The following is a 24,526-nucleotide window of genomic DNA, read 5'->3' as shown; positions in this document are numbered from 1 at the left end:
TTTGTTTTAAAGGAGATGTTTTATTGGAAAATGAAATAGATATTAGAGAGATAATTATGACCTGTTTAACTTCCTAACACTAGCTCTAAACAGCTTATTATGCATCATTAAAACTACTAATGCAAATACTTTTTTTTAAATCAAAAGATACAATCTGTTATTTTCCTATTCATTTGAATGATGTGTTTTTATGCAAATGTCCACTACAGATGACCAAAACAAAGTAAAGGTTTTGAAGGTTTACATTGACTTCGGGATGATTGAAATTATCAATTTCCCGGACGGTTCTGGGAAAGTGATGAAATGAAAGTTAGTCTGGAGCCTTGCTGTCAATTAGAGTCCTTAGAAAGAAAATTGGAATGAGTAAAATCAGAAATGGGCAGGTCAGTATCCTAAATCAGAAAAAAAGTTGCAATCAGTGCATCTCTTATCAATAAATCACAAGACACAAAATCATGATATTCAAGTGAATGTAATATTTCCATACAGACTTATTGCAGTTTTAGTTGTATAACCTGCAGCTCCCAGTTCAGATGAGCAGAACCTAGATGTTTTCCTTGTTTTGACCAAGGATTACATTAAAGAGGGAATGGTCATTACATCACTGAACTCACATTGGTGCCAAGTTGCTAGTATTAAACATGTATTTGATTGTAATATAGCATCTAAGTCATCCATAACTAACCAACCATCAAGCTGTTAATGATGTTTGATAATATTAAGGAGGTTAGCCAGCTCTTTTTCCAAATTGTTTGCCTTGGCCTACCATAAATCTGGACCTTAGCAAAAACCTTCTTTGAGGTTCCTTCCTTGTTTCCAACCAACCACTGTTGTTGTTCATGGTAAGATGGATATCTTCCTGTTCCAGTGTAACAAAGATTAACTTTTTCTACGTGTTATTATTTCTGCACATGAATCCTCCAAAATGAAAGAGGTGGCTTGTGAAAAATGACTTGAAGCCCCCAGAATGCTAACTAAACATGACAGTAAAAAAAGATGATAGTAAGGGAATAAGAGACGAGGAGGCGGAGAAGAAACAGAGACATAAAAGCCTGAAAGGAGTGAAAGAAAACCCCTTGAGTGAGGATGTAAGATAAAGAATGAGGAAATGAAGAGTGGGAGAGGAAGAAGAACGGGAGGATGAGGTGAGGGAAAAAAATTCTGCCAGAATAAAAACAAAGAGTTTTCTCGGTCGAAAATATGTCTAACCTCTGGGATCATTTAAGGTCAACCAGGCTGTCTTCACCACTGCCTGACTCCTCCACAGCTCCCATCCCACTGCTCGGTCAAAGAAGAAAACGTTCTTAAAAAGCAAAATCAAGAGGTTTTTGGGTGGAGCTTTGCCAATTAAGCACATGAAGTTAAACTAAGAGGAAAGAGAAAGAGAGGCAGACAGAAGAAAGTTAGAGACGGTGACTGAGAAAAGGAGGGAAAAGATAGAAAAAAAGCAGATGGTTTAAGAGGAAAGAGAAAAGAGAGCGGGCCAAAAGATTTGTGATAAGAGTTGTGGGGCAGAGAAGGTCCGCCCCGATGAAGCAGATGAACTGAAATATCCCCCAGATGTGAATTCATTCATGTCTCGGTGTGCAGGCCAACGATAACTAGAACTGGCCAAGTCTCGCCACAACCGCCATGGCCGGTGGAGACTTGTTTTTGTTTTGTTTTGTTTTCCGAGAGGGAGACTTCAGTCAGTCCACGTCCTCTTTAGTATTCTTTAATTTACAGAGCAGGAGCTGCAGACATGAGGAGACCCACTTCTCCTCCGTCTCCCTTGGCACATATCGAAAACAGACAGGAGGGAAGAGAGCGGTTGCGGTCGTGCAGCCGATACTCGGCGGTTACACCCCGGCTGAATTCAAAAAGGCGTTCCGGACTCAAACAGCTAAATTCCTGGTGGCCTCTTCAGCGGTTAGACAGAGAAACACAACCATTGACAAAAACAAGCTCTTAAACTGTTCCACGGGGCAGGCTACTGTGGTGAGTCCATCTGCTGGTTCCTACTGTAGAGAGGTACTCGCGCTCAACCAAAAAGCACCAAGCTCTAAAAATAGACTTAGTGGGAACAGCTTTTTTTATTTATATAAAGCCATTCATCTGAATTTTTAAGCCAGTTCCAGAGATTTACAAGAGCTCTGTCTTAGCTTGGGAACTATGCTTAAAACAAGCATCACTGGTTCTGGCTTATAGATATTTCCCCTCCTTACTCGTCTTAGACTACCGAAAACAATATTGAGATGAAAATACTGGAATAATATAGTACATCCAGACACCAGCAAGGGCAGAGACTTCAAAAAGGGGTCAGATGTCAAATACTGCAGCGACATTTAACTGACATGTTGACATTCTAGCTTTAACAGAGAGTGCACGAGATCCTTCGGCTACACCCAAATGTGCTCATTAGCATTTATAAGCATTGCTCATTAAACTTGGTTACCACAAAACAAAAAGCCCTCCGTCTAACAGGCTATTTAGAGAGCAAGCAAAAGGCAAACTAACGAGATGACGATCTAACCCACATCTGGAGGAGAATAACATCATAAAAAAATAAATAAATCAAACCTCAAGAGTGTTCCCGCAGATGCTGATGAAAATTGGAGATAAAAAAGAGCCTTCTTTTTTTGTGTCTTTTTAAAGACAGAGTTCCCTGGGAGTTTGTGCTGTGTGTCGAAGCAGTTGTCATTGTGGAGAAACGACCACAAACTTATCTTGTAGCTATGAGTCTGAATACCTGAACCTGAAGGCAGATGAAAAATGTCCAGGCCAGGACTGGAGTTCCATTGCCTTGTGAGGAAGTCACGTTCCTAAAAGCAGCACTCACTGAAGCTCATCTTGTGCACATGAGTTTGGCAAAGACTTAGAGAGAGAGACAGAGAGAGACAGAGAGAGAGAGAAAGGGAGAGGTAGAGAGATTGTGTTGGAGAGATTAGTAGAGACAGAAGGGGAGAGCCTTTTAGAGTGTTTGGGAGTTGAGGTTAAGTGCAGCGTGTGTGCGTGCTCATATTAGACTTTGAAGACTGGAGCGAGGAGGGGGGTGGGGGGTGAATGGAGAGAGACACAGGGGCTTCACTCGACTTGACAGTAGAGACCGGACAAGAATGAAGTTAGAGAGGTTGATTATGAGAGAGAAGGATTATGAAAGAGAGAGAGAGAGAGAGAGAGAGAGAGAGAGAGAGAGAGAGAGAGAGAGAGAGAGAAAGTGAGTCAACGGCGCGCGATGAGAGGAGTGCATGCCTGTAAACCTCGACTACCGGTCTTCAGCCAAAAAATTAGGCCAATGGTTCACTAACCACTACCCACACACACAGACACACAGACACACACACACACACACAGAAACACAAACACACACAGGCTAGCCAGCGTCCTGAGTGCCATTAAACGCTCCCCCCTCCCTGTGACCTAGCTTTTTCTCCTGCATGCGTACACAGGGACACCACTCTAATTAAATCCATCATTTAATTAAGTGCATGTGATTGTAATGTGATTGATGTGTGTGTGTGTATATATGTATGTGTGTGTGTGTGTGTGTGTGTGTGTGTGTGTGTGTGTGTGTGTGTGTGTGTGTGTGTGTGCAGGAGAGAGAGAAGCCGAATCACCCATGCACTCTCATCCTCCCTTTGTAAATGTCTGGCAGTGTTTTTGTTCTACTGACGTTCGTCCAGCAGAGGGCGACGCTGCTACAAGATATTCAGACATTCTGCAGCATGTACACACAAGAGCATTTGCTTTCCTGTGTGCTGCTGTGACTGCCCACATGTGTCACACTGTTCTATCCTTGATGGGTGAAATCTGTGAACGGTAGAGGAAATACGTGTCTATTTAGTAAAGCTTTTGCCTTCATTACAGTGACGGTGAAGAGTGTTTTTGCAAAATTTGTGGAAGTGTACTTGAGACCAATTTGGGTTAAATAGGCACAAGGCAGCAGACTAATAGTACGCATTAGATAAAGTACTCTCATCACATGTAACAGGGCTCCAGACAAACTTTTTACATTGGTTGCACTGGTGTAAATTAATGAATTCCCACTTCTGAAATGAATCCGGCATCTAAGACAGGGGGAGACAGGTGGTAGAGCGGATACCTCCCCTGATGATGTAGAGTCTGGACTGGGTCCTTTCAGTGCCCAGGGCCAGGTGCAACGGACACTGCAGCGTTTTTTCTTAACAAAAAAACCAATCAATAATTCATTTTGAATCCACCGATATGTTTTAAGGGTGTGATGTCGCCCCAGGAGGAGCGCAGGGCGCGGTCACACACACACACACACACACACACACACACACACACACACACACACACACACACACACACACACACACACACACACACACACACACACACACACACACACACACACACACACACACACACACACACACACACACACACACACACACACACACAGCTGCTAAATGTCAGCGACCAATGAAAATGTCGCACATTTTTGGTCACATAACAGTTGCACTCCGGAGACCCTGCCAGACACTAAGATGGTTTTAGAACGGCTGCCAAATCTCACAGTCACTTTCAAAATACCGTCAGAAGCCAACTGAAGATCTGAGTGTAATAAACTGTGAGTTAATAGAATGGATTAGTCTGTTAGTCTATCCTGTTTGACTTAAAAGATGATCTTAAACAGGTTATCAGGAAGGATTTTAGTAAAAAGTGATGGGGCTGTGAGAAGAACAATTTGTCTGTACAACATGTTTCTGTGGTTTCCCCGTACTGATTTCCAGTAGTCATGTCCTCGTTCTGTGCACTGATTTTAAGGAAGGAGTCTGTGTTGCTGATTTGAAGTATCCTGGGTAGTCCATGCTAGAGTGCATATTTCAGTGCTGCATGCATTTATGTAATGGGTTGAATTCACAATGCAAGGGATTAGAGGTGAATTTGTAGTCCCATTTGCGATAGTGCAGGGCTCTGAGGATTTTCTGTTGCCAATACCATTTTGGTCACACGAAGTGCATGCATGGTCTCTAGACGCTGCGCTACTTTGTTAAACATAACAACTGATACATTTCATGGTTAAGCTTTGCAGAGAACCGATTCAATCCCTGACAGAGATGCTCGTGGGCAGGGTGGGAAGCCAGTGAGGGAACACATCCTTGAGAGCGCACCGATTGGCTGGTTGAGGCTCTGTGAGATGAGGTGGGATCTGCAGGGGGCGGTCTGAACCTTCATATCTGTTATGCCCTCTTGATGAAGCCTCCCAGTGGCAGGTGAAGACACAGCTGGTGGCTCCACGTGTATCAGAGGGGCCACATGGCTGTCGACAACCTCACCAACAGAGAATGGCAGCCGTTGCTTTGCATGAGATTTAGATAGTGGTTGGGTGGAACACGGTGGTCTACTTACAGAAACCACCTTAGTCTGAAATCCTATCTTCATCAGTTAACCGTTTTTAGGATTTTTTCAGGTTTTACAGAAATCAAGTTTTCTAACTGCATTTGGGAGAAAATCCATCTTTCCTTGGGATATGAATTTAGCTACAACAGCGCCAACTTATATCAAACTATATATATAACTATATATCAAAGCTAGAATTAAAGGCCAGTCATTTTTTTTTTTTTCATGATAGCAAGTCAGTTAGCCAGTGACAAATAAGAGTGCTTGATATTATGCCCTGTCCATCTCTAGAAGCCTTCTGTTGAAGAATCAAATTTAGAGTTAAAAATAGGATAGTTTTCTGTAATAAAGCCTGAGGAGACAATGCCAAAAAATAAGTAAACAAATACTAGAAATTGTAAAAGTGCAACATGCTGTATCGTGTGATCTCATTGCAGGTAGTGAATATTGGCTGAGCACAGCACTCGTTTTCTAGGTTAGAGAGGCTGAACAAGGGTGTGTGTGTGTGTGTGTGTGTGTGTGTGTGTGTGTGTGTGTGTGTGTGTGTGTGTGTGTGTGTGTGTGTGTACAAATACACAGTAACACACAAGCATCCAAGAATTATCTATAAACAAAACCATACTGCCAAAAAATTCTCGTGACTTCTAGTAGCTTCCAAAAATGTCGATCCTCCAAATTATTAGAAAACCCCATAGATTTATTCTGCATCGTTTACCAGCTGCTGTATTCTACTGTCTCTCTCTCGAAACACGAGCCCGGTTCTGTTCTAAATAAGAGGGCCTGTAAATAGGACTGACTGTATTCTTCCTATGGGAATTCCCTTTAGTTCCCAAGCTCCCACTACTGGGTGTGGTCCCTTCTCCTTAACTAGCCTCCAGCTCTCTGCCTGGGACAGATCCGCTCCACTGCTTGTGGCTTTCGGGTTTTTGGCTGGGTGCTTGACCAGCAGTGGTGTGTGTTAATGTGTGTGTGTGTGTGTATGTACGTACATGTCTTGTGCGCACTTGCAATCAACTTAAGCATGAGGGGAACAATGGGCGGCTCTGTGTTAGCCCCTCTGGCAACATATACACCTGAAGGGCAAAGCCAACAAGCTGGAACAAAAGGAAGGGTGGGATAAAAGGCCACACAGTCTACGTTCACACTGCAGGTCATAATGATTGTTTGTGAAGTAATACACCCATATGTCATACCTATAAACCCACATTACACGCATGTCTAAGTGTACCTGTAACAAAGAGGCATCGCATCCCCTCTAACCCCCGCGCTTTCTCTGGTTTCCCTTTGAGATGTGACGACCTGAGGTGAATACAGATGGAGCTGAGCTGTTTTGATTTTGCTCCACAGTTGTCTCGTCTTTCCCCGTGTCAACTCTGTCTCGGCTGAGCTGCTACAAACAACATTTTGACAACAATCTCCGGGAAATCCTACACGATTTGCATGTTGTCATGGCAACACGGACTAAATGCAATGCAGGTATGGGCTGCGTGGCTCCGGTTGTGGTGTCTGATCAATTTAGTTAAAAATCTTTCTCAGTTTTTACATGATCAAGAGGGAAAAAGAGCTTTTTTGAGATACTCCCAGTCAGAGTGTGAACATGACACATACTTATACCAGGAGATATCAATACCCGATATTTTCTACGCCCCCCTTTGTCACTAAATCACACGCCTTACGTTGCTCATAATCTACAACAGAATTTCTACCCTGCTTCCCGTCATGCTGAACCACGGTGCATTTCTCCTCACCTTTAATAGTGCTCCCTCTCTTTATTACATGTTACAACATAGACGTCAGCGCTTTTCCCCTATGACGAATGAGCCTCTTTTCTCAGCCAATTCATCTTTCCGCCCCGCCGTGTGCCCTTGTTGACGGCACAACCTTTTCCTTTCCTGTGTTAAAGAGAAGAGGAGGGGAAACTTGCGGTCGTAGGGAAAAGAAACGGAAAGAACGGAAAATACAGGTATTTAATTAACAAGGCAATGACAGACGGACTGAGGTGGAGTGAGATGGACAGATGACAGGAACTGTTTAAAGAAATATTAAAGTTGCCCAAAAAATGTCAGCACTACCTTCAGATAGTGAAATACAAACCAATGGAAGGCTGCCCTGAAAATATTGGATTGACTTTACAACTGACTCAAAAGGTTTTTACTGCACTGCAATGCGGTGTGACATTGAGGATAATGACTGCACTCGCGCACACACGAAGAGACCTACATGTGACTGCAGAAAAAACGCCTCTGAATACACAAAGAAACGTGGAGGTGAGCAGGCGTGGTCTTTCAATGACATGTAGTTCCTACTCAGTTGAAAAGCCTTGTGGGGGACAACATGGAGGAACAGTGGGGACGTTGTGACGGGTATGTATTAGGGACTGCACTGGACCCTGGTTGACACTCAGTATGACTGACAATTTACCTTTTTCTAAGCCCCTCCCCCGATGCTACTCCGTCAAACTGTCATAGCTACTATTAAGTCCACACTGTCACTAAAGGTACTCCCCGAATAAATATTATCTGATTTGTCAAAAACGAAAAAGCAATTTCAGAGAGAAGCAGACAGAGGGGTGTACAATAAGTGTTTGAAGAATATATCCAGGATGTCAAACTGTTGCAGCCGTGAAAACTGGTTACAAAGATAAAGATAGAAGCTAAAGCTAAAGATCACAGTGTTAAAGTAAACCACCACATCATCTGGCGATCGACACAGAACACAATTGAATTAAGGAACAACATTGTTCTTTGAAGCCGGGTACTCTGCTAATGTTAGCTCCACAGGTTTTTAAAAAAAAAAAAAACGTTTATCTCCTATACTGTCTGAACTGTTTACAACCATAGGGGCTACTTTGGGACAGTGTTAAAGCTGGTCGAACTCCAATCATAGGATTTGGCGGTTCAATCCTCTGCTAGTCCATGTCGATGTGTCATTGGGCAAGACACTGAACGCCAAATTGCTCCTGTAGCTAGATCCTGCGATGTATGAATTGGCATTAGATGGTCCGATTGGCGGGGTGCACCTTGCATGGTAGCCCCTGTCATTCACCCATTCATCAGTGTATGAATGGTTGAATGATAAGTAGTGTTAAAGCGCTTTGAGAGGTCGGGATACTAGAAAAGTGCTACACAAGTACAAGTCCATTTACCGTTCAGCCTGACATTATGTTCAGGTTATCCAATTTCTTGTGGAAGATGGATGGTCATTTTCATTCGACACAGAAGCTATTGGATGCTGGGATAAGTTGATTTTAACGATTCAAGAAATATGACAATTTCAGAGTTGCTATTTTTGTATGTAGCCATAAAACAACCTGTATTTGGAGTCACATAGCGCGACAAGAAGGCAAAGACTGTTTCTTTGGTGAGGACAATGTACATTTAAAAAAAGACAGTCACAGTGGGATGTCTATGCTGATGAACTTCGGCTTCACACACGACTTTGCTATTTTCAGATAATCACGGCTATGGCAACATTCCTTCCACAGGCTGATACACCGTGGGCAGAGGGGATACAGCAGAGCTAAGCCACATTTTCACATCATGAATTTGACAGCAATGTTGCATGAGTAACATTTCCTTCCATTTTATTTCCTCTTTTTCCCCACTCTGGCCATGAATTTTGTTGTTTACCCACCGAGAATTAATATTCCTCATGCTGACAAACCTATTACAGCTGGGGGAGCACTAAACACTATTAAAGTGATATTGCTATTCTTTATCGAACCCTTCTCAGCAGTAGGGCAACTGATTAAAGCCGCAATTGTGAGAAAAAAAGAGGCATCGTATGAAATGACGATCGGGTGGTTCAGACTTTATCACGTTCAGTCAAATGTGTTCGATTTCCTGTGTGGTACAGAGCGCAACACTCCACAGGAGCCCACCGTCCCTTCTCCAAATATCTGGTTGCCAAGTTCCAACTGTGCTTGCTTGTGACTCGGCAACCGTTACTGTCCAGCCCTGCATTTATTCTGGACTTCATGCAATATGCTAACTGGTAAGAGGCCCCGGGGTAGACCCAGAACACGCTGGAGAGATTATATATCTCGTCTGGCCTGGGAACGCCTCGGGGTTCCCCAGGAGGAGCTGGAAAGTGTTGCTGGGGGAGAAGGACGTCTGGAGGACCCTCCTTAGCTCGCTGCCCCCGCGACCCGGCCCCGGATAAGCGGAAGGAGATGGATGGATGGATGCAATATGCAAACTTGAAAGTCGCTGAACAAACTGTCCGATTACTGCTGTGTAGCACGCCTTTAAAAAAACAAAGAGCTCCGTTCTGATGAAACTTTGCTGCATCAGGAGAGTTTGAGGTCATCCCAAAAATAAGCCAGAACAAAAAAAAAAAAAAAAAACTCTTTCCTCCCTCACCTGCTCTGATGGGACTGCATGAGCATCCCTGTGCGAAGGGTGCCCACGCAGGTCTACATCAGAGAGTGTGTGTGTGTGTGTCAAAGAGAGAGAGAGAGAGAGAGAGAGAGAGAGAGAGAGAGAGTGTATGTGTGTGTGTGCACTCCTCTCCTCTCTTGCTGTGTCTATCTGGGTCAACCATCTGGGGAGTTGCCAAGGCCTTGGTAAATTGGGCAGCTGGCCATCACAGCTGGCCAGCAAAAAGAGAGAGACACACACACGCACAGAGGAAAGCGTAGAGCCACCAGGTAACATCTGCATTGCCACCGCCCAGTGCCAGCATCGAGCCCTGCCACCTGAGCCCGCTTAATGTTCGGTGGGAGTGGAAGTCTGTGACTGCGTGAGGGCAACATGCTGCAGAATCAGTGTGGCTGTAATCATTGGTGAATGTGTGAGTACATGTTTGTGTTTTCACGTATGTTTGCATACGTGGACATGCGCCATCAACATTGGGTGCAAAAACTCATTGAACAGGAATGTGGATTCCCAGCCAAATAACCACTTCCAAAATGGAGACTAAATCCAGCCTCCAGAACCGCTCCGACCTCCTTTTCTTTCAGCCTCGCTATCGCACAATGGTGGTTCAGGCTTTCCCACACTGCTTCTTTTCAGCGGTCGCGGATGCGATTACAACGGAGGTACTCGAAAAGTAGGCCACGGCCTGTTGTGTTCATGCTTCTGTGTGTGCATCGCACACTGTGAGTGTATAAGATGGCAAAACATAACGTCAGGGTGTCCAGTAAAGTAGGCTCAGATAGGTGAAATGAGAACCATTTGTGGGGGGGCCTTTATCAGCAAGGGCATGTTTCTGGAGGACCCACCAAATGTGTGTACACACGCACACACAAAGAACAAAAGGTGTTCCATTCAATTTCAAACCCCAATAAATGATTTTAAGAGATTTTATAGCCTCTTTCGTGGGCTTGACTTTGTAATACGACATGTTTAAGTTGGTCTGTTAAATCAATTAAAGGGAGAAGTGTAGCATTTCCAGGTGAGACTGGCAGATCTGACTGGAAAAAGGTAGTGACTGCAGAACCAGCCAGTTATAGGCCAGGTGCCGGATAAAAGCGGACCTGAAGCTCAAACGGAAAAATGTATTAAAAACGCAGTCTTTTATTACATTCACAGCCTTTATCAGGTAATCCCTGACAAATTGCCTCAAAGAAATGTAGCTCCAACGAATCCGGAACTAAAGTCCAGCGCGTGGATGTATCTTTTAAATTATTTTTTCCACAGGTGCTGTATCTAACCGCCAGCTGGTTTTCCTGGAAAGGAACTGGGTTGCGCCAGCCCCCTCCCCCACACTCATATTAATAAAGCCTCAACGGTTTCCCATCTTACACTCCGGGGAACAAATGAAGCGAAATCTGTGGCAATATGCAGAGCTACCAGACAGTTTTAGTAGTGCGGTCAGTTCAACGACTACTACGTAACGAGCCTCTCCACCCAGGGACACAAGCACTGGGATGTCATTGAGGATGGCGTATGTAACCTCAGACTGCTCGAGTAAGTCTGCCAAACACAGTTAGTTTGGGCATTGGATAGGTCCCTTGAGTTAATGTGGAGCCAAACAAGGACACTTAAAATTTGAACTCGAGCACCAAGTTTACCCTGTAAACAGGCCCTATTAATCTATTTTCCGGGTGCATGTTTCACATTTCAAAAAACTCTTCCTCCGGAGCTTGACAACTGAGCAACGGGTCCCAAGGGGATTCGATACAGGGCCGCCTGGGTGAGAGACTGCTGTCATAACCACTATACCATGGTAGATGTGAGCTTGAGCTTCGTCACTCTCTTTTGTTGTTTGAGGGCGGGCCAAACTAGCCGTCACTTCCGTAACATTATGACCTCATAAAGTTACGGAAGTGAAGGAGATAATTCAATCGAGCCGTTTCAGGCAGCTCAGGAGCAGTGATTTTGAGGGGGAGGGTAACTCCTTTTAGGCGTGGACTTCAGGTTTTAAACTCTACGAACCTTTTGTATGTACAAAAATATATATATATAGCACATTAAGGAAGAGGGGAAAAGTGGAAAAGCATAATAGGGCCACTTTAAATAAGAAAAAAACAAGTATCTCACTCCTGAAAGAACAGTCTTGGGAAAAGCAACAATGCCACTGTGAATAAGACAAAGTGACAGCCTCCTGGCACGTTGTTGTTGGTGTCAATGTGCCAGGCCATGGAACCACAGAGGGGGAAGTGAGGGGCATGGGCAGATGAGCCCGTGGCGCTCGGGCCTCCTTCCCTCTGCCAGGTCTCCCTCCCCCCCACCATTTTTCCTCCCTTTGATTTTCCCTCTCTCAAAAGTCGTCTTCTGTCAGCCTGACAAACGCCAACACAAAAACAATTCCCTTTTGAGCTGTGTGTGTGTGTGTGTGTGTGTGTGTGTGTGTGTGTGTGTGTGTGTGTGTGTGTGTGTGTGTGTGTGTGTGTGTGTGTGTGTGTGTGTGTGTGTGTGTACGGCCTTAAATGATTGAATATTTTGCACTCCGGGGCCAACAGTGTTAGGCTGTGGTTGCACCGGGCGGCTCTCAGGTGTGGGTGTGTGTAGTTGTATCCTATTGATGAATGCATGTTAGAAGATAGACAGGGCTAACTATAAAGATGAAGTAGTACGCAGCCTCGTTAAAACACACGTGAGCTGTAGGCGGTGAGTCAGTATCAATAAAATGGGATGGTGGGACATCTTTCTGGGATTACCATCTGGCAGTAGCCGCCTTAGGCCTGCTCTACTATGGACCAATGAACAAAGCTGGTCTGACTTGCTGACTGGCTGCTTGCTGTCTGTCTAGATTTATGTGTGACTGCCTGTAGCCTTGATGTTGAAACTGCAATTTCCCAACTCACAAGAGACTGGAGAAATAAAAGGATTTAAACAAGGAGTTCTGCAGAATCCCTCTCAATAGACAGATGTATGTACAGATGAAGCTGACTGATGACTCACTGTCAGAACTCGCAGGGGATAGCAATGAAAATATGTTGGTTAGTACATTGCCATCCTTTTATCTAGTGATCCAAATTATTCAATCTGAGAGAAAATTCTTGGAATCAGAAATAATGTAACGATGCTTCAACATGCCACACTACGTCTCTCTTCATGTCTTACTCAGAGGATCATATTTTTTGAAATAAACAAGATCATTGCCAGCCAAAATGGCCTTTTTTCCCCCCTTTCTTTTCTCTCCGCTCCTGTTCTGTTCTCTGCTTGTTTCGTAGTTGCACTCTGAGAAAGCTTTAAAGCAATTACACTGCAAAACTGCATTTGACATCTCCTTTCACCAGGCAACAGCCATGGTTACATAAGGGTTGCTATTTTAGTTTGGTAACGAATAGGGGTGGAACGCTACACAAAATTCATGGTTCGCTGTATGCCTTGGTTTTGGTTCAGAACGTTTTCGGCAGATCAGGGAAAAAACATAAATGATAATTACGATTTTTTTTAATGTAAACAATCAACAGTGTCTCATTGGCCATAATTATTAATGTAAGTTAGGGCACTCAAATACTGGCTTATTGTCAATAAGAAAAATACAACCAAATGAATTACTAAATATTATTGTTATTAATCATTGTTATAATATTAATAAGAATATGAAATTATTAATTCTACTATGAATTATATTATTATTAGTAAAATAAGCATTATTATTATTATTATTATTATTATTATTAAACCTTTATTTAACCAGAACCTGTTGATAATTCCTGAACTGGGCTGAAGCTTGGTTAATACAGGGCAGGCACAACAGACTGTGTACAGTGCACAAGACAAGGCCATTGGACTCTATGTAAGAAGTGGACGTAGTCAGCGTGTTGTTACCTATCGGTCTTTGGACAGCAGTTTAGAAGCCTCTAGATTGGCAATTTCTCCGTCAACATTTTGGATTGCGGCAGTCGCCAACTTGGCTTTTTTGCAAATAGACCATCAAGAATATTCCGCTTTATGGTCCATAAACTCATGTTCACGATGTTTACTGAGGTAATAAATCAACTGAGATTTAGGGTAATTTTCTCATAAACAATCAGACTTCCTTTTGCAACCAGAGAAGTCCCCCCCCCTGCTGGCAATTTGAAAGAATGCAAGTTTTTGACACTTTCGCATCGGCTTCACTCGTCAGAACCAGAGTTTGCCACCGGTTGAAGGCACATTGTAAAGGGGCTCTAGTGCTTTGACAATACGCTTTGAATCTGTAATGTTTATGATCAAGTGAGGTTGCATAGACGCAGCAATAAACAGTCTTATAACATTAGTTATTGTTCTGGCATGGTCTGAATCTGCGTAGGGACGTTGCTTGAACACTGTGTGGAAAAGGACTCGATGTTCAGTCTGTTTTTGTTTCGTTCCGCGGATTGATACATTCAGGTGATGCAGTCCGAAATCAAATGTTTGAAGTGTATCCACAGATATACCGGACTTCAGTTGAAAAATGCTGGCATGCGGTTTAGATACAAATCGTTAATGCAAAGAACTAGACACAGCGTTGGAGGCGGGATCCCGATCATTCCTATGAATGTTGCTTTAGAAGTGCATGAAGCAAAAAAGTTTTACTTTTAGAAAAAATTCACAGATCTTTAGGCGATCATCCGCATCTTTTGGGCCCATAAAGTAAGTATACTAGGGTCTCCTTTAACTCCGCCTCCCAGCCCAGTATTGTCATTGTTTCTTTTGCTGTCTGTTACACGTATTAAGCAAGCTGTACTTCTGACTTATGAAAAGAGCTCAAGGAAACTGCCTTACTCTTAAATAACTGTAAGACATTGTCATCTGCTTTTGGTGGAAAGCTACGCTGTGGACTTGAAGTATACAGTTTCGAATTGAAACAAACATGCTGAGTCTGAAGGGGCTCAATAACATTTTCTCATTGGGTCATTCAAGGTAACCAGAGACAGAAATATAAAGAATGAGGGAGCAGATTAGCAGAAGACAAGCAGCAGAGTGCTTATGGCAGTGGAAAATGGCACTCCAGGAGTAAATGTTAGTGTAAAATTGAGTGCTTTGTTGATGTAGCGAGGTGTGCAAACTAAAAACCTGCATTTGTATTATTGTGACCCTTTTGCTCTTGTTTGTTCAATATGAAAGAGTGGGACTTCAACGAAGCGGCTTAATAGGTAGAATTTGATCATTAGCAAATTCTGACATCCAGCTTCTAGTGCTGTTGAGTTCAATGACCAAACACAGTGGCCAATGATATAAAGGACACAGAGCTTTCAGGGGACATGCACACCAGAAAGTGATTACAACAAAATACTCTAATCCCATGGTCCCCAAACCGGGGAGCTCTATAAAAAGCCTAAAAGGTGCCCTGTGGGGCTTTCTTGTAAAGAAAGTTTACATTCAGTAGTTACTCTCAAAAAGGCATTGTGTCTACCCCAGAGATCTAAAACATTTTATTTGCAAAGCCTATTATTTCTGTCAAAAAGCAGGTTAACATGAAACCTGCAGCAGAAATGTGAATCTCTTGGCCAGTCTGTATGTGTGCCCTTGAGCACAACAAAAATCAAAACCCTGTTTATAAAAAAGGTTGCTCTGTAACCAAACAAAAACCCCACAGGTCCCTTTAAGCCTTTATAACACTCCCCAGTTAAGGAACCATGGGGTTGCACCATTGTTTTTTGTTTTTTTTAGTTGTCAATTTCTCCATAATAGTGGTGTGGTATGTCACCAAAATTTCTGGTAACATCATTCAGTTTTTTTGTGTCTTTGTTTAAAATCTTTGTCCACTTACAAAACTTCAGGAAATGCATGTTATGGTAATATAACTTTTTGTCTGTTTGTGTTTTATGCCATTTATGTTCAAATAATTTAAACAAAAACAAAATCAGCTTTGTATTTGATTCAAGCAATATTGCACATTTATTCTATGCAGCTAAGGCAAATGTGAGTTAATGTGTGTAGATTGGGACATGCAAAATGTGGAAAATACCTTTATCCGCAAAATAAGACCTGCCAGCAGACGTTCAGGGACCACTGCTGTAAGCTAAAAGCTCCAGTGCTTTAAAAAAAAGAAAGAAAAAGAAACTGCCATCATTTTTCAATGTTTAAATCCACACTGAAACCCGATCCACCATCTTCTTTATAGGAGCCTGTTCAACACAAACAGCGAAGAAATGTTTTGAAACCTGCAAATTGCACCTAAAATGCCACATTAGAGCGGCAATGGAGAAGCTCGCCCCTTCTTAACAGTGTCTCTGGAGATCCGCCCCATTTGCTCCAAATTCTTTTGTCAGGCATGGACGCTCTGCCACCAACAGGAAACAACGCATTAGAGCTTCACAGTAAAATGCCTACGATCTCCTGAACAGCGCTAAGCAGTAAGTTTCTGGTCTCAATCCTTTGTCCCGCTTCTCCCCTCCAATTTGCTTTGCTAAGAGATCTTATTGATACTAAAATATTTAAGTTAGGTGTTTCTGTACATTAAAATTATACCGTACATTTGTCAATTATTTCATTGTGCTTTTCACAGAGCACATGCTAGCATGCTGATTCCACTGAAATACATAGTCATTTGAGCCCAATTTGCATGCAAGCCAGATTCACAGAACAATCAGTTAGGGAAACTTCCTCAATCACCTCCGTTTAAGCCCATCATCACTTCACTTATGACAGTCTAATTCATTCCAAAGGGCCTTCTCCGTCTCTAGGTGTGTGTGTGTGTGTGTGTGTGGTGTGTGTGTGTGTGTGTGTGTGTGTGTGTGTGTGTGTGTGTGTGTGTGTGTGTGTGTGTGTGTGTGTGTGTGTGTGTGTGTGTGTGTGGCGTCAGGGTATTTGTGTGGCACCGAGCAGCAGCAGATGTGAGAGGTAATTTGGAGCCCTGAGAGACGCACTCTGATGTGTTACAAAGCATCATGGGTAAATTTGCTGACATTGAACTTGAGTGGACTTCAATGACACGATGTTCCGTTCTCTCCTGACACAGACGCACATTTCTTTTTTAGCTGGCCTTGAGCTTCTGGGTCACATTTTTGTGTGTGATGGTAAGGTTCACCTTTACTGAGGAAAAAAACTAAAAACAAGCTTTGTTTTTTTTTTTTTTTTAAATTCACTGTTCTTGCATTTGGTGTACACTCACTCATTAACTGGCACTCCAAATGTCATATTTTGAATGAAAACTGACGTTGCGGTTGCACTGAGCGTACACACTGTACACTGTGTGGAGCGCAGGCTGGCACTGGTGCTTGAAATGCTTGAGGCCATGTTTATATAACTAGTTTCCGAACATGGGAATGGGTCACACTCATGCTGCAATTATGACACAACAGAGAGGGAGACAGAGAGGGAAAGAGAAATAAAAAAAATGCAATAAAATGTGGTTAAAATGCTGGCCAGCTGAACAAGGTATGATTTGTAAAGTACATGTCCTCAGGCCAGAAGAGTGGGCATGATACACTGTTGATATCATCACACACAACGGTGCTTGTAATTACAACTGGGTGAGAGAGGCGTGCGTAGTTGAAATGACTTAATGGGACAAACTAAGATCTAAAAAGGTGGGCAGTGACAGTAGGAAGCAGATGTAAACAGACTGTTGGCAGCAGTAATTTTGACATGAACAGACAATGAGGTCATTAGCCTCCATGGCTGCTTTGGTTTTTGTGCTCACCCTGGGCCTTTGACGGCACCGGATACCAACCTCCAGGTCTGAAAAGTGAAGTTATTGCGGAAGAGTCTTGAACTTGAATTATTTCTAGTGGTCATCAGAAGGCGTATAGAAGTCTATGAGAAAATGACCCCACTTCTCACTTGATTTATTACCTAAGTAAACACTGTGAACAAAGGTTTATGGTCTCAATTACTAGTTTTAGGTCCTCTACAATACAGCATGATGTTCATTTAGTAAATTATGGTCCCATTTAAATCAGACTAGATGATAAAAGAGTAAGCTCTGGGCGTGGGTACCTTGTAATTAGCAGGTCGTTGCCGCTGCGGTTTCAGGTCTCAGAGTTGTCCATGTTTTTGTACTACAATTTTGACCTTTTCACAGTTCAGTGTTTTCAGTATTTTGATGAAGTTAATTGTAACCCATTTGGTCCCCTTAAAATGTCTTATTAAGCCTTTCGGTTATATTTAGCTCCATCCTCTTGTGTCACTTCTGGTTGCAAAAAACACAAGTTGTCAACAGCCAAAAACCAAAATGGCAGCGGACAAAACGCCTAGCTCAAGGCGTCAGAACATATTCAATGGGTGATGTCCCGATGACTACTTCCCCTTCTTATATACAGTCTATAGGCGTCACCCATCCATAGCTTAGCCTTATCGATAATGGGTAACGTTGATACCAACTTGTTTTCAGTTTCTTGCCAATAATTCCTCTTTCACCGAAAAAAGACACTAAGCCAAAAGGTTCAATCCATATAACACAGCCAGCACAGGCCTTGGGTAAGTAAAAAAATGGCGGCAAGAGGAAGTGAGAAGATGCAGTCATTTCAACGATGTTGAGCAAGAGATGACTCCCTCCACCGATATAAAAAAGGAGAAAGGCAGTTTGCCAATTGAAACCCTCTTAGTGAGGGGTTTGTAAAGTCAAAGACAGAAGATCGTCTCCGCTGTTATATATGTATCATGATCATGTTTACGTCAAAAGTCAGCCATCGGGACATAATGTCATCCGACTGCTTTGAAGTGCACTAAAACATGCCAGCAAATGTCTGTCATTGCCTGAATGCAACATTCAAAGAAGAGGCCATTTGTCATTCTATCACATCAATTTTTCATGTATTGACTGCGCAGTCACAAATGGCATGGCATTCGACAACATCACGACATGCAAGTGCAGTACAGCACCTGTGTTTTTAAGTGAGTACTGAAAGTATAGGGCAAGGGAATGCAGGCACGCTCTTCAAATCTATTATTATTGAATAAAAACAGACAAATGGTAGGCATGTCTTGCAGGAAAAAAAAGAAAAGAAACTCCTCTGAAGGTCAGTCTGGTCCTGATGCAGAAATCTGGGTAAAAGTGATAATGTTTCCATGGGCACGCCCTACAGCAAATCTTCATTATCTATATGAGGGCTGACTTTTAATGGAACTGTAACAGCTGCATAAAGCCTGAGTCGCCTTGATCCTTTGTTTATTGTTACCCATTGGGCTCCGGGTAGAACAGCTTGTCACATCTGCCCCAGAGTGCCATGTTTTAAAAGCCCTAAACATTTTTTCCTGATGCGCAGCACTGCAAGCACAGAGCGACGTGAGCAAATAAACTACAGGAGGCACTTTCAATTAAGGATAACCGCAGCCAGCAAATTTAGCAGAGTCGCTGAGAGGAGACAGAATAGTTGTTCTACTGCGTTTGGCTCTACTTCAGCGACGTGCTGTGAGGCAGTATGACTATAAAGTGCTGCTGTTGTTTGAAATCCTGTCTGAGCCTTCATGCACGAACACCTCTAGAATGACACTCTCCCCATGGACACAGTACAAAACACTGGGAAACCATAACTCGAGTCAGAGCTACTCTGTATATCTTATGTAAATTGTAGCTTTTTCTTAAATCAGTGTCCTAAATTTGTTTCACAACATTTTGACGAATGCAGCACGATTGATGTCGAAAGCTGTGAAAAAAAGAATTATGACCACATGCCTTCTGTTCACTGTGACAACAAACTGAAATTCTAACGCGTATATTTGCTTTGTTTACAGCGTTTTGCTTTCCCTTAAATAGAAGACCTGAAGAGGCAAAGCAGCCCACAAACAAACCACCTCCTGACAACATATAGCAAGCTGATAATGAGTGACTCATCAGTGCTAATTTGCTGGGCTAATTTTATCAGAAAACCTTGCAGGCTCGCAGACACACTGCTATGGCAGAACGGGTGAACAGCATGAAGCTTAACAGCAACACGGTCAAGCCGTCAACGTGTGTCTGTGTGTGCTGAAACGACGACGCCCAAGGACATATTTTTTTTGGCATCAAAGCATCACTGATCATTGTAGATAAAGAAACTAATATATCCGGGTGCATGGGATGCTTTAATTCAAGTAAGCCGATTGTGAAAAACGATAGCTTTTATTACCATTGAGCTACTCTTTATGCACTCCAAATGAACGTTGAAATAATTAACTTTGCTATTAAACTTGACATATTGGAAACAGTCTTGCCCAAGCAGTGTGTCTCTGACCGCGGCACCAGCCAACCAGCTGGAGTGTTTGGAAATGTGTGCGTGCGGATGTGTGTAGCAGTATCCACTTATTTCAGTTCTTATATAATGACCATTTCAGACAACAAACTCCTGCCATGAAGAAGTCATGTTAAAAAGGGCCAACTGCTGCAGGGAGGAAACAACCTCACAAATGTTCACTGAATGGGATCAATAAAATACACACACAAGAATACAATTGGAACACTCCCCTATAAAACAACTTTTTTTAAATGACTGCAGATAGATTAGTAGAACTTTTAAAAGGTTTTCCTTAAATTAACATTTGGCCACCTCAAGAACAAAATGCCCAAAAAATAATGGGCATTTTAGCTGCATATAAGCCAATAAAATATCCACCACAACAGATCAATTGCATTGGAAATTATGTTTGCCAACAGTAGCAGTACTGCAGTATGTAGTGTGATGGAAACAGGGAGAGCATGAGAGTGGGGGACAGTGAATGTTGTGGTGTTTCAACATCACATATGGAGTGCAATCTGCTGTGGTGTAAGGCTGGAGTTTTCCCTGCCAATCAAATGATAGGTGGCGGAATCTTAAAAAAATATAAATATGTTTTCCATTTTTCATTCATTTTTAAGCAGATTCTCCATGCTTAAACATTTTTAGGCAGATTCTCTATGCTTAAATATGTTAAGCTACAATAAAGACCATATAGATCACCTTTCTGTTTACTTTTTTTTTTTATTGCTGTAGCGTAGCTGGAAACAAAATAATTCTCTGAACAAGCCTGCTCTTTTTCCGGGGAAGTAGTGGAGGGACTGCCAGACTCAGCGCTGCAATCCCGCTGTTGGGCTCATTTTTCTGTGATCTGTGTGGCATGAAACCATGGTTGAATTAGCATGGTCGCTAGCTAACTTCTAAATTAGTAAAATATTACAACTTGATGCTTCATCCACACAATTGTATTACAGAGTACGAAAGCCCATTGCTATCAGCAGATAAGTGACAACTTTGTTCCAATAATTTCCTGTAACCAATGTAGCATGAAAGCACGGCGGAATAAGCAAGCTAGCATAGTACCAAGCCAACCGTGAGTTAGCTTGTTAATTCCACCATGCTTTCATGCTACACTGGCTCAAAAAAATTATGCCAACAACTGGCCATCTCATATCTCTCTAATAGTTTAGCCTGCTGTGGTGAAGCAGCAATGCCGGCTTAGGAGGTTAGCAGGAGGCTAGCTGATTTGTGTTCGCCTCCAGTCTTTCCTTTATTTCGCCTCCCACTAACATTGTGACGTTATCATGTTATCGGAGGTAAAAGGGTTGAATTATCATGTTATATTTGAGAGTGTTTTTGGAATAGTTCATAGAATAGCACACAAGGGATTTGTTCGTCTCTGATACATCACAACTCTTGTGGGACAGAATCAGAGTTGTTGAGATAAGGTAGGGTTTAGCACAACAGTTTTGCCACCGGGGTAGCTGTAGCGTCTACGTAATCTATTAGAGACACGCTGTCAGTTTGCCCGCTCCTCCATTCTGCTTGGCTACCCTTGGTCACTGACTAAGTTTGCTTTGGGGAGGAAGGGGGTGCTTAGCTTGTTAAAAACCTGGAGTGCACACAAATAGCTCATGCATGCACAATGTCTGATATACACTCCATCTCTATTAATATTTGAAATCCTGCAGCTCAATCTCTTATCGCTCCCTTCCTCCCCTACCTCTGCTGCTCTGAGAGCAGCTACATACTATCCATCTTGTTGGTATCAACTGCTCCCTCAGTGAGGCAATCGGTGCTCAGTGATTCACTTAAAGCGGAAAACTCAGAATACAGCTGCAAAATTTCTCAAGCCCCGAATTTGAGTTGAGAATTTATATTCCAGTGGTTCGTGGTTGGTAAAATATTAGCCATGTCGCTGTGTACTGTAACTGCATGACTAGGGTTGGAGTGTAATTCTGTAATAAGGTATAATGGGGTATTTGAATTTTCATTACCATCACATGACTGCTCCTATTCAAGTTGAGAGATGCAAACAAGTTGGTAACTCGTGTGAACGCAACTGCTGCATTTGGCAGCAAAGTAGCTTTGTAGCAAATGACAAGTGACTTGATGACACTGTGTGCAAGATTTGCATGCAGACGGTGGTAAGTGATAATGGAATAAAAAAAATAAAAAAAAGAGTTCCCATTCTCATCGAAGAATCAATCATCCACAAACGGCTGCAACACGAGCGTGTCGGCGAACCATCCATACAACAACCAAGAATGATGCAGACATTTGGGAAAACAGTGAAATATTGAAGGACAAGTTCAGGGTGGGGGATCTGTACTTGTACATGCGGTGAATTACATGTTTAACCACGTGTAAAACCATGTCATGTCAATCCAAGTTAGTACATATATAGCCCAAACAGGAAATGCTCTCCTCACTTACCAATTTCTGTATGTCTTATTTAAAATGTCTTTTATCTGGTGGACTTTTCTCTAACTGCAGTATATAACTGCTTTATAATCTGTGTAATCGTGTGAAAGTTGTCTGCTTTTATATTGTGGTTGTTAATATTAATATGAAGTATCTATTAATATTATTGCTTCTATGGGAGGGATTTCGAATACAATTAATTGAAATCTTGCAGAAAACACATTAACCTTTCTCTGTCGTTTCTCCAATACCTGAGTCAGTTGACTCGAACATCAGAAACATAGCAGTAATCACAAGAGTCATATCCAGTGGTCACATAATAAATAACATGTCCCTGCATTCTATGTCTAGCCGGTTGGACTATTTCTCCTGCAAAAAAAGAAAACTATGTTTCTATGCACCAGATAGCTGAGGAAAAGTTCCTAAAGATTTTTCAAAGTCCAACTACCTCTAAAGCAAGGTTAAAAAATATATTATATTTTCTTTACGTCTGACTGAATCTTGAACTTCCTTCTATGTGCTTCGACAATTTTTGAAATTGGTCCAGTATTGAGTGAGATCTCTGTAACCGACATCCACATAATGGGCTGTAAAGTTACCCTTCGGTGAAATTGCGCAGTGTCAATGTTCATCAACTAAAAGTGCTTGAGTAGACATGACAGGTTTAAATTGCTATTTTTTTGTGTCAACAACCTAATGGAAAGGATCAAGCAAATAATTCAAATGTTTTTCTTTTCCTTACGCTTGGTCCATTCTGTTTATCATTGTGCCTAATCAATGTTTCAAAGTCTCATTCTAAAGTCTTGCGTGAAATGACTTGTTGCGGGAAAATAGCGATGTAATTGTGTGAGTGCTGTGGAAGAGATGTTGTGTTCGGAGAACAGAAAGCATAGCTTAGTGTTACCTAAACAATATTCAATGTCTTGGCTCAAAATGTAGCTGATAACTCTCTCCAGAGATTTCAGATCGAGACTTCTCCTTGTGCGAGACTTGGATAGACACAACAACAGACCAAATCATCCTGGTTGAAAAATACCACAGTTATCCTTTAATACCGTTGGGTATTAAATGTGCTCAATAAATAAATCATATAAGTTTAATTATGGTATTACATGCAGCGCTATACCAGAGACAGCAATCTCCATGGGCACAGCTGATTTTAATGAATGATGATTGATTCAGTAGGAAGGCGTCAGAGGTTATTCAGATTAACAACCAAGTTATTGCACATTGATGAATGCTTAGGCCAAAATGCCCATGTGAGTTACACTCCCCTGTGTCTCATTTGAATAAAGTTCATATCATAAAACTATTTCAGTGTCTTGAAGCTGAGTTTCGCTGTGAACAAGAGTCTGCTTCCTCTCATGTTCACACACTGAGCATTTTAATGATAGAGTTGACTATATTCATTAATTCCTTAGGCCTGAGCCAATTCCAATTTCAAACCAATTCAACTACTTCTTCTCAATTGCTGTTCAGCACCACACACACTAAGAAGAGTATGCACACTTAAGAGTTCTACACACACGCACACACACACACATCTTAACAAATGCACAACCACTTTTTCTTCATCTCACAGACCGCACACACACCTACAGTCTCCCCATATCCAGAGTGCTAATTATAACTTAGTTGCCCATTAATCAGCGACAGCTGTAATTATACTAATTCCAGTGTGTAATCAGATCAAGGTGAGGGAGATCAAATCACAGCCTTTTTCTCCTGCTAGGCTTTAAGGGGGTTTCAGTAATGGCAGTGACAGCAGTGGGGTTGTAAAGAAAATTGGTTTAGACCAAAACAATCTGATTCGACTCGGCATGGTGGCTGATTAGCGGGGCAAGGTACAAGCATGTGCATGAGTACAGCTATTTCAGTTGTCTGCAGGCCATTGTGGCTTCTAAATTGCTTTTATTAATTTAACAATACGTTTATATTTAGATTTGAACACACGTATGAGGATTGGTTGGCAGAGACTAGTTTTGTGTTCACAGTCTATTGGAAGGGTGATATAAAAAATTTTGTTTCAACAACCAGGATGTTCAAATGTTTCATTAAAAAAATAGACTATATTTCAGGCATTTTCACTATATTTCAGTCATATTTTATTCTTACCTTTTCTTCTTGCTTACCTGGAGTCCGAAAAAGTGGCAATGAACTATTATACTACAATAAACACACATTGCTGATAATGCAAGGGTTGCTGTATCAGACAAAAATAAATAAAGAGTTGCTGTCCCTAGTTTGTATTATATTCTAGGT

The 24,526-nt window shown here is 42.1% G+C and overlaps 1 protein-coding gene across 3 annotated transcripts in view; it reads right to left on the bottom strand.

The window, feature by feature from the left end:
- The window catches only part of adarb1b (adenosine deaminase RNA specific B1b), a 116,577-nt gene that overhangs the window by 43,315 nt on the left and 48,736 nt on the right, over positions 1-24,526 (bottom strand). Inside the window, exon 3 of one of the 3 annotated variants that reach the window (XM_054616032.1) lies at positions 15,673-15,741. The exons of the other annotated variants lie outside the window; for them this stretch is intronic. The gene's annotated coding sequence lies outside the window, so the exon portion shown is untranslated. The remainder of the gene's footprint in view (positions 1-15,672; positions 15,742-24,526) is intronic. 3 annotated transcript variants of the gene reach the window in all.

This window comes from Anoplopoma fimbria, chromosome 16 (genome assembly GCF_027596085.1).
Source record: "Anoplopoma fimbria isolate UVic2021 breed Golden Eagle Sablefish chromosome 16, Afim_UVic_2022, whole genome shotgun sequence".
Classification (NCBI taxonomy): Eukaryota; Metazoa; Chordata; class Actinopteri; order Perciformes; family Anoplopomatidae; genus Anoplopoma; species Anoplopoma fimbria.
Note: the sequence above shows the minus strand (reverse complement) of the source record. Positions and strands in the feature narration are given on the sequence as shown.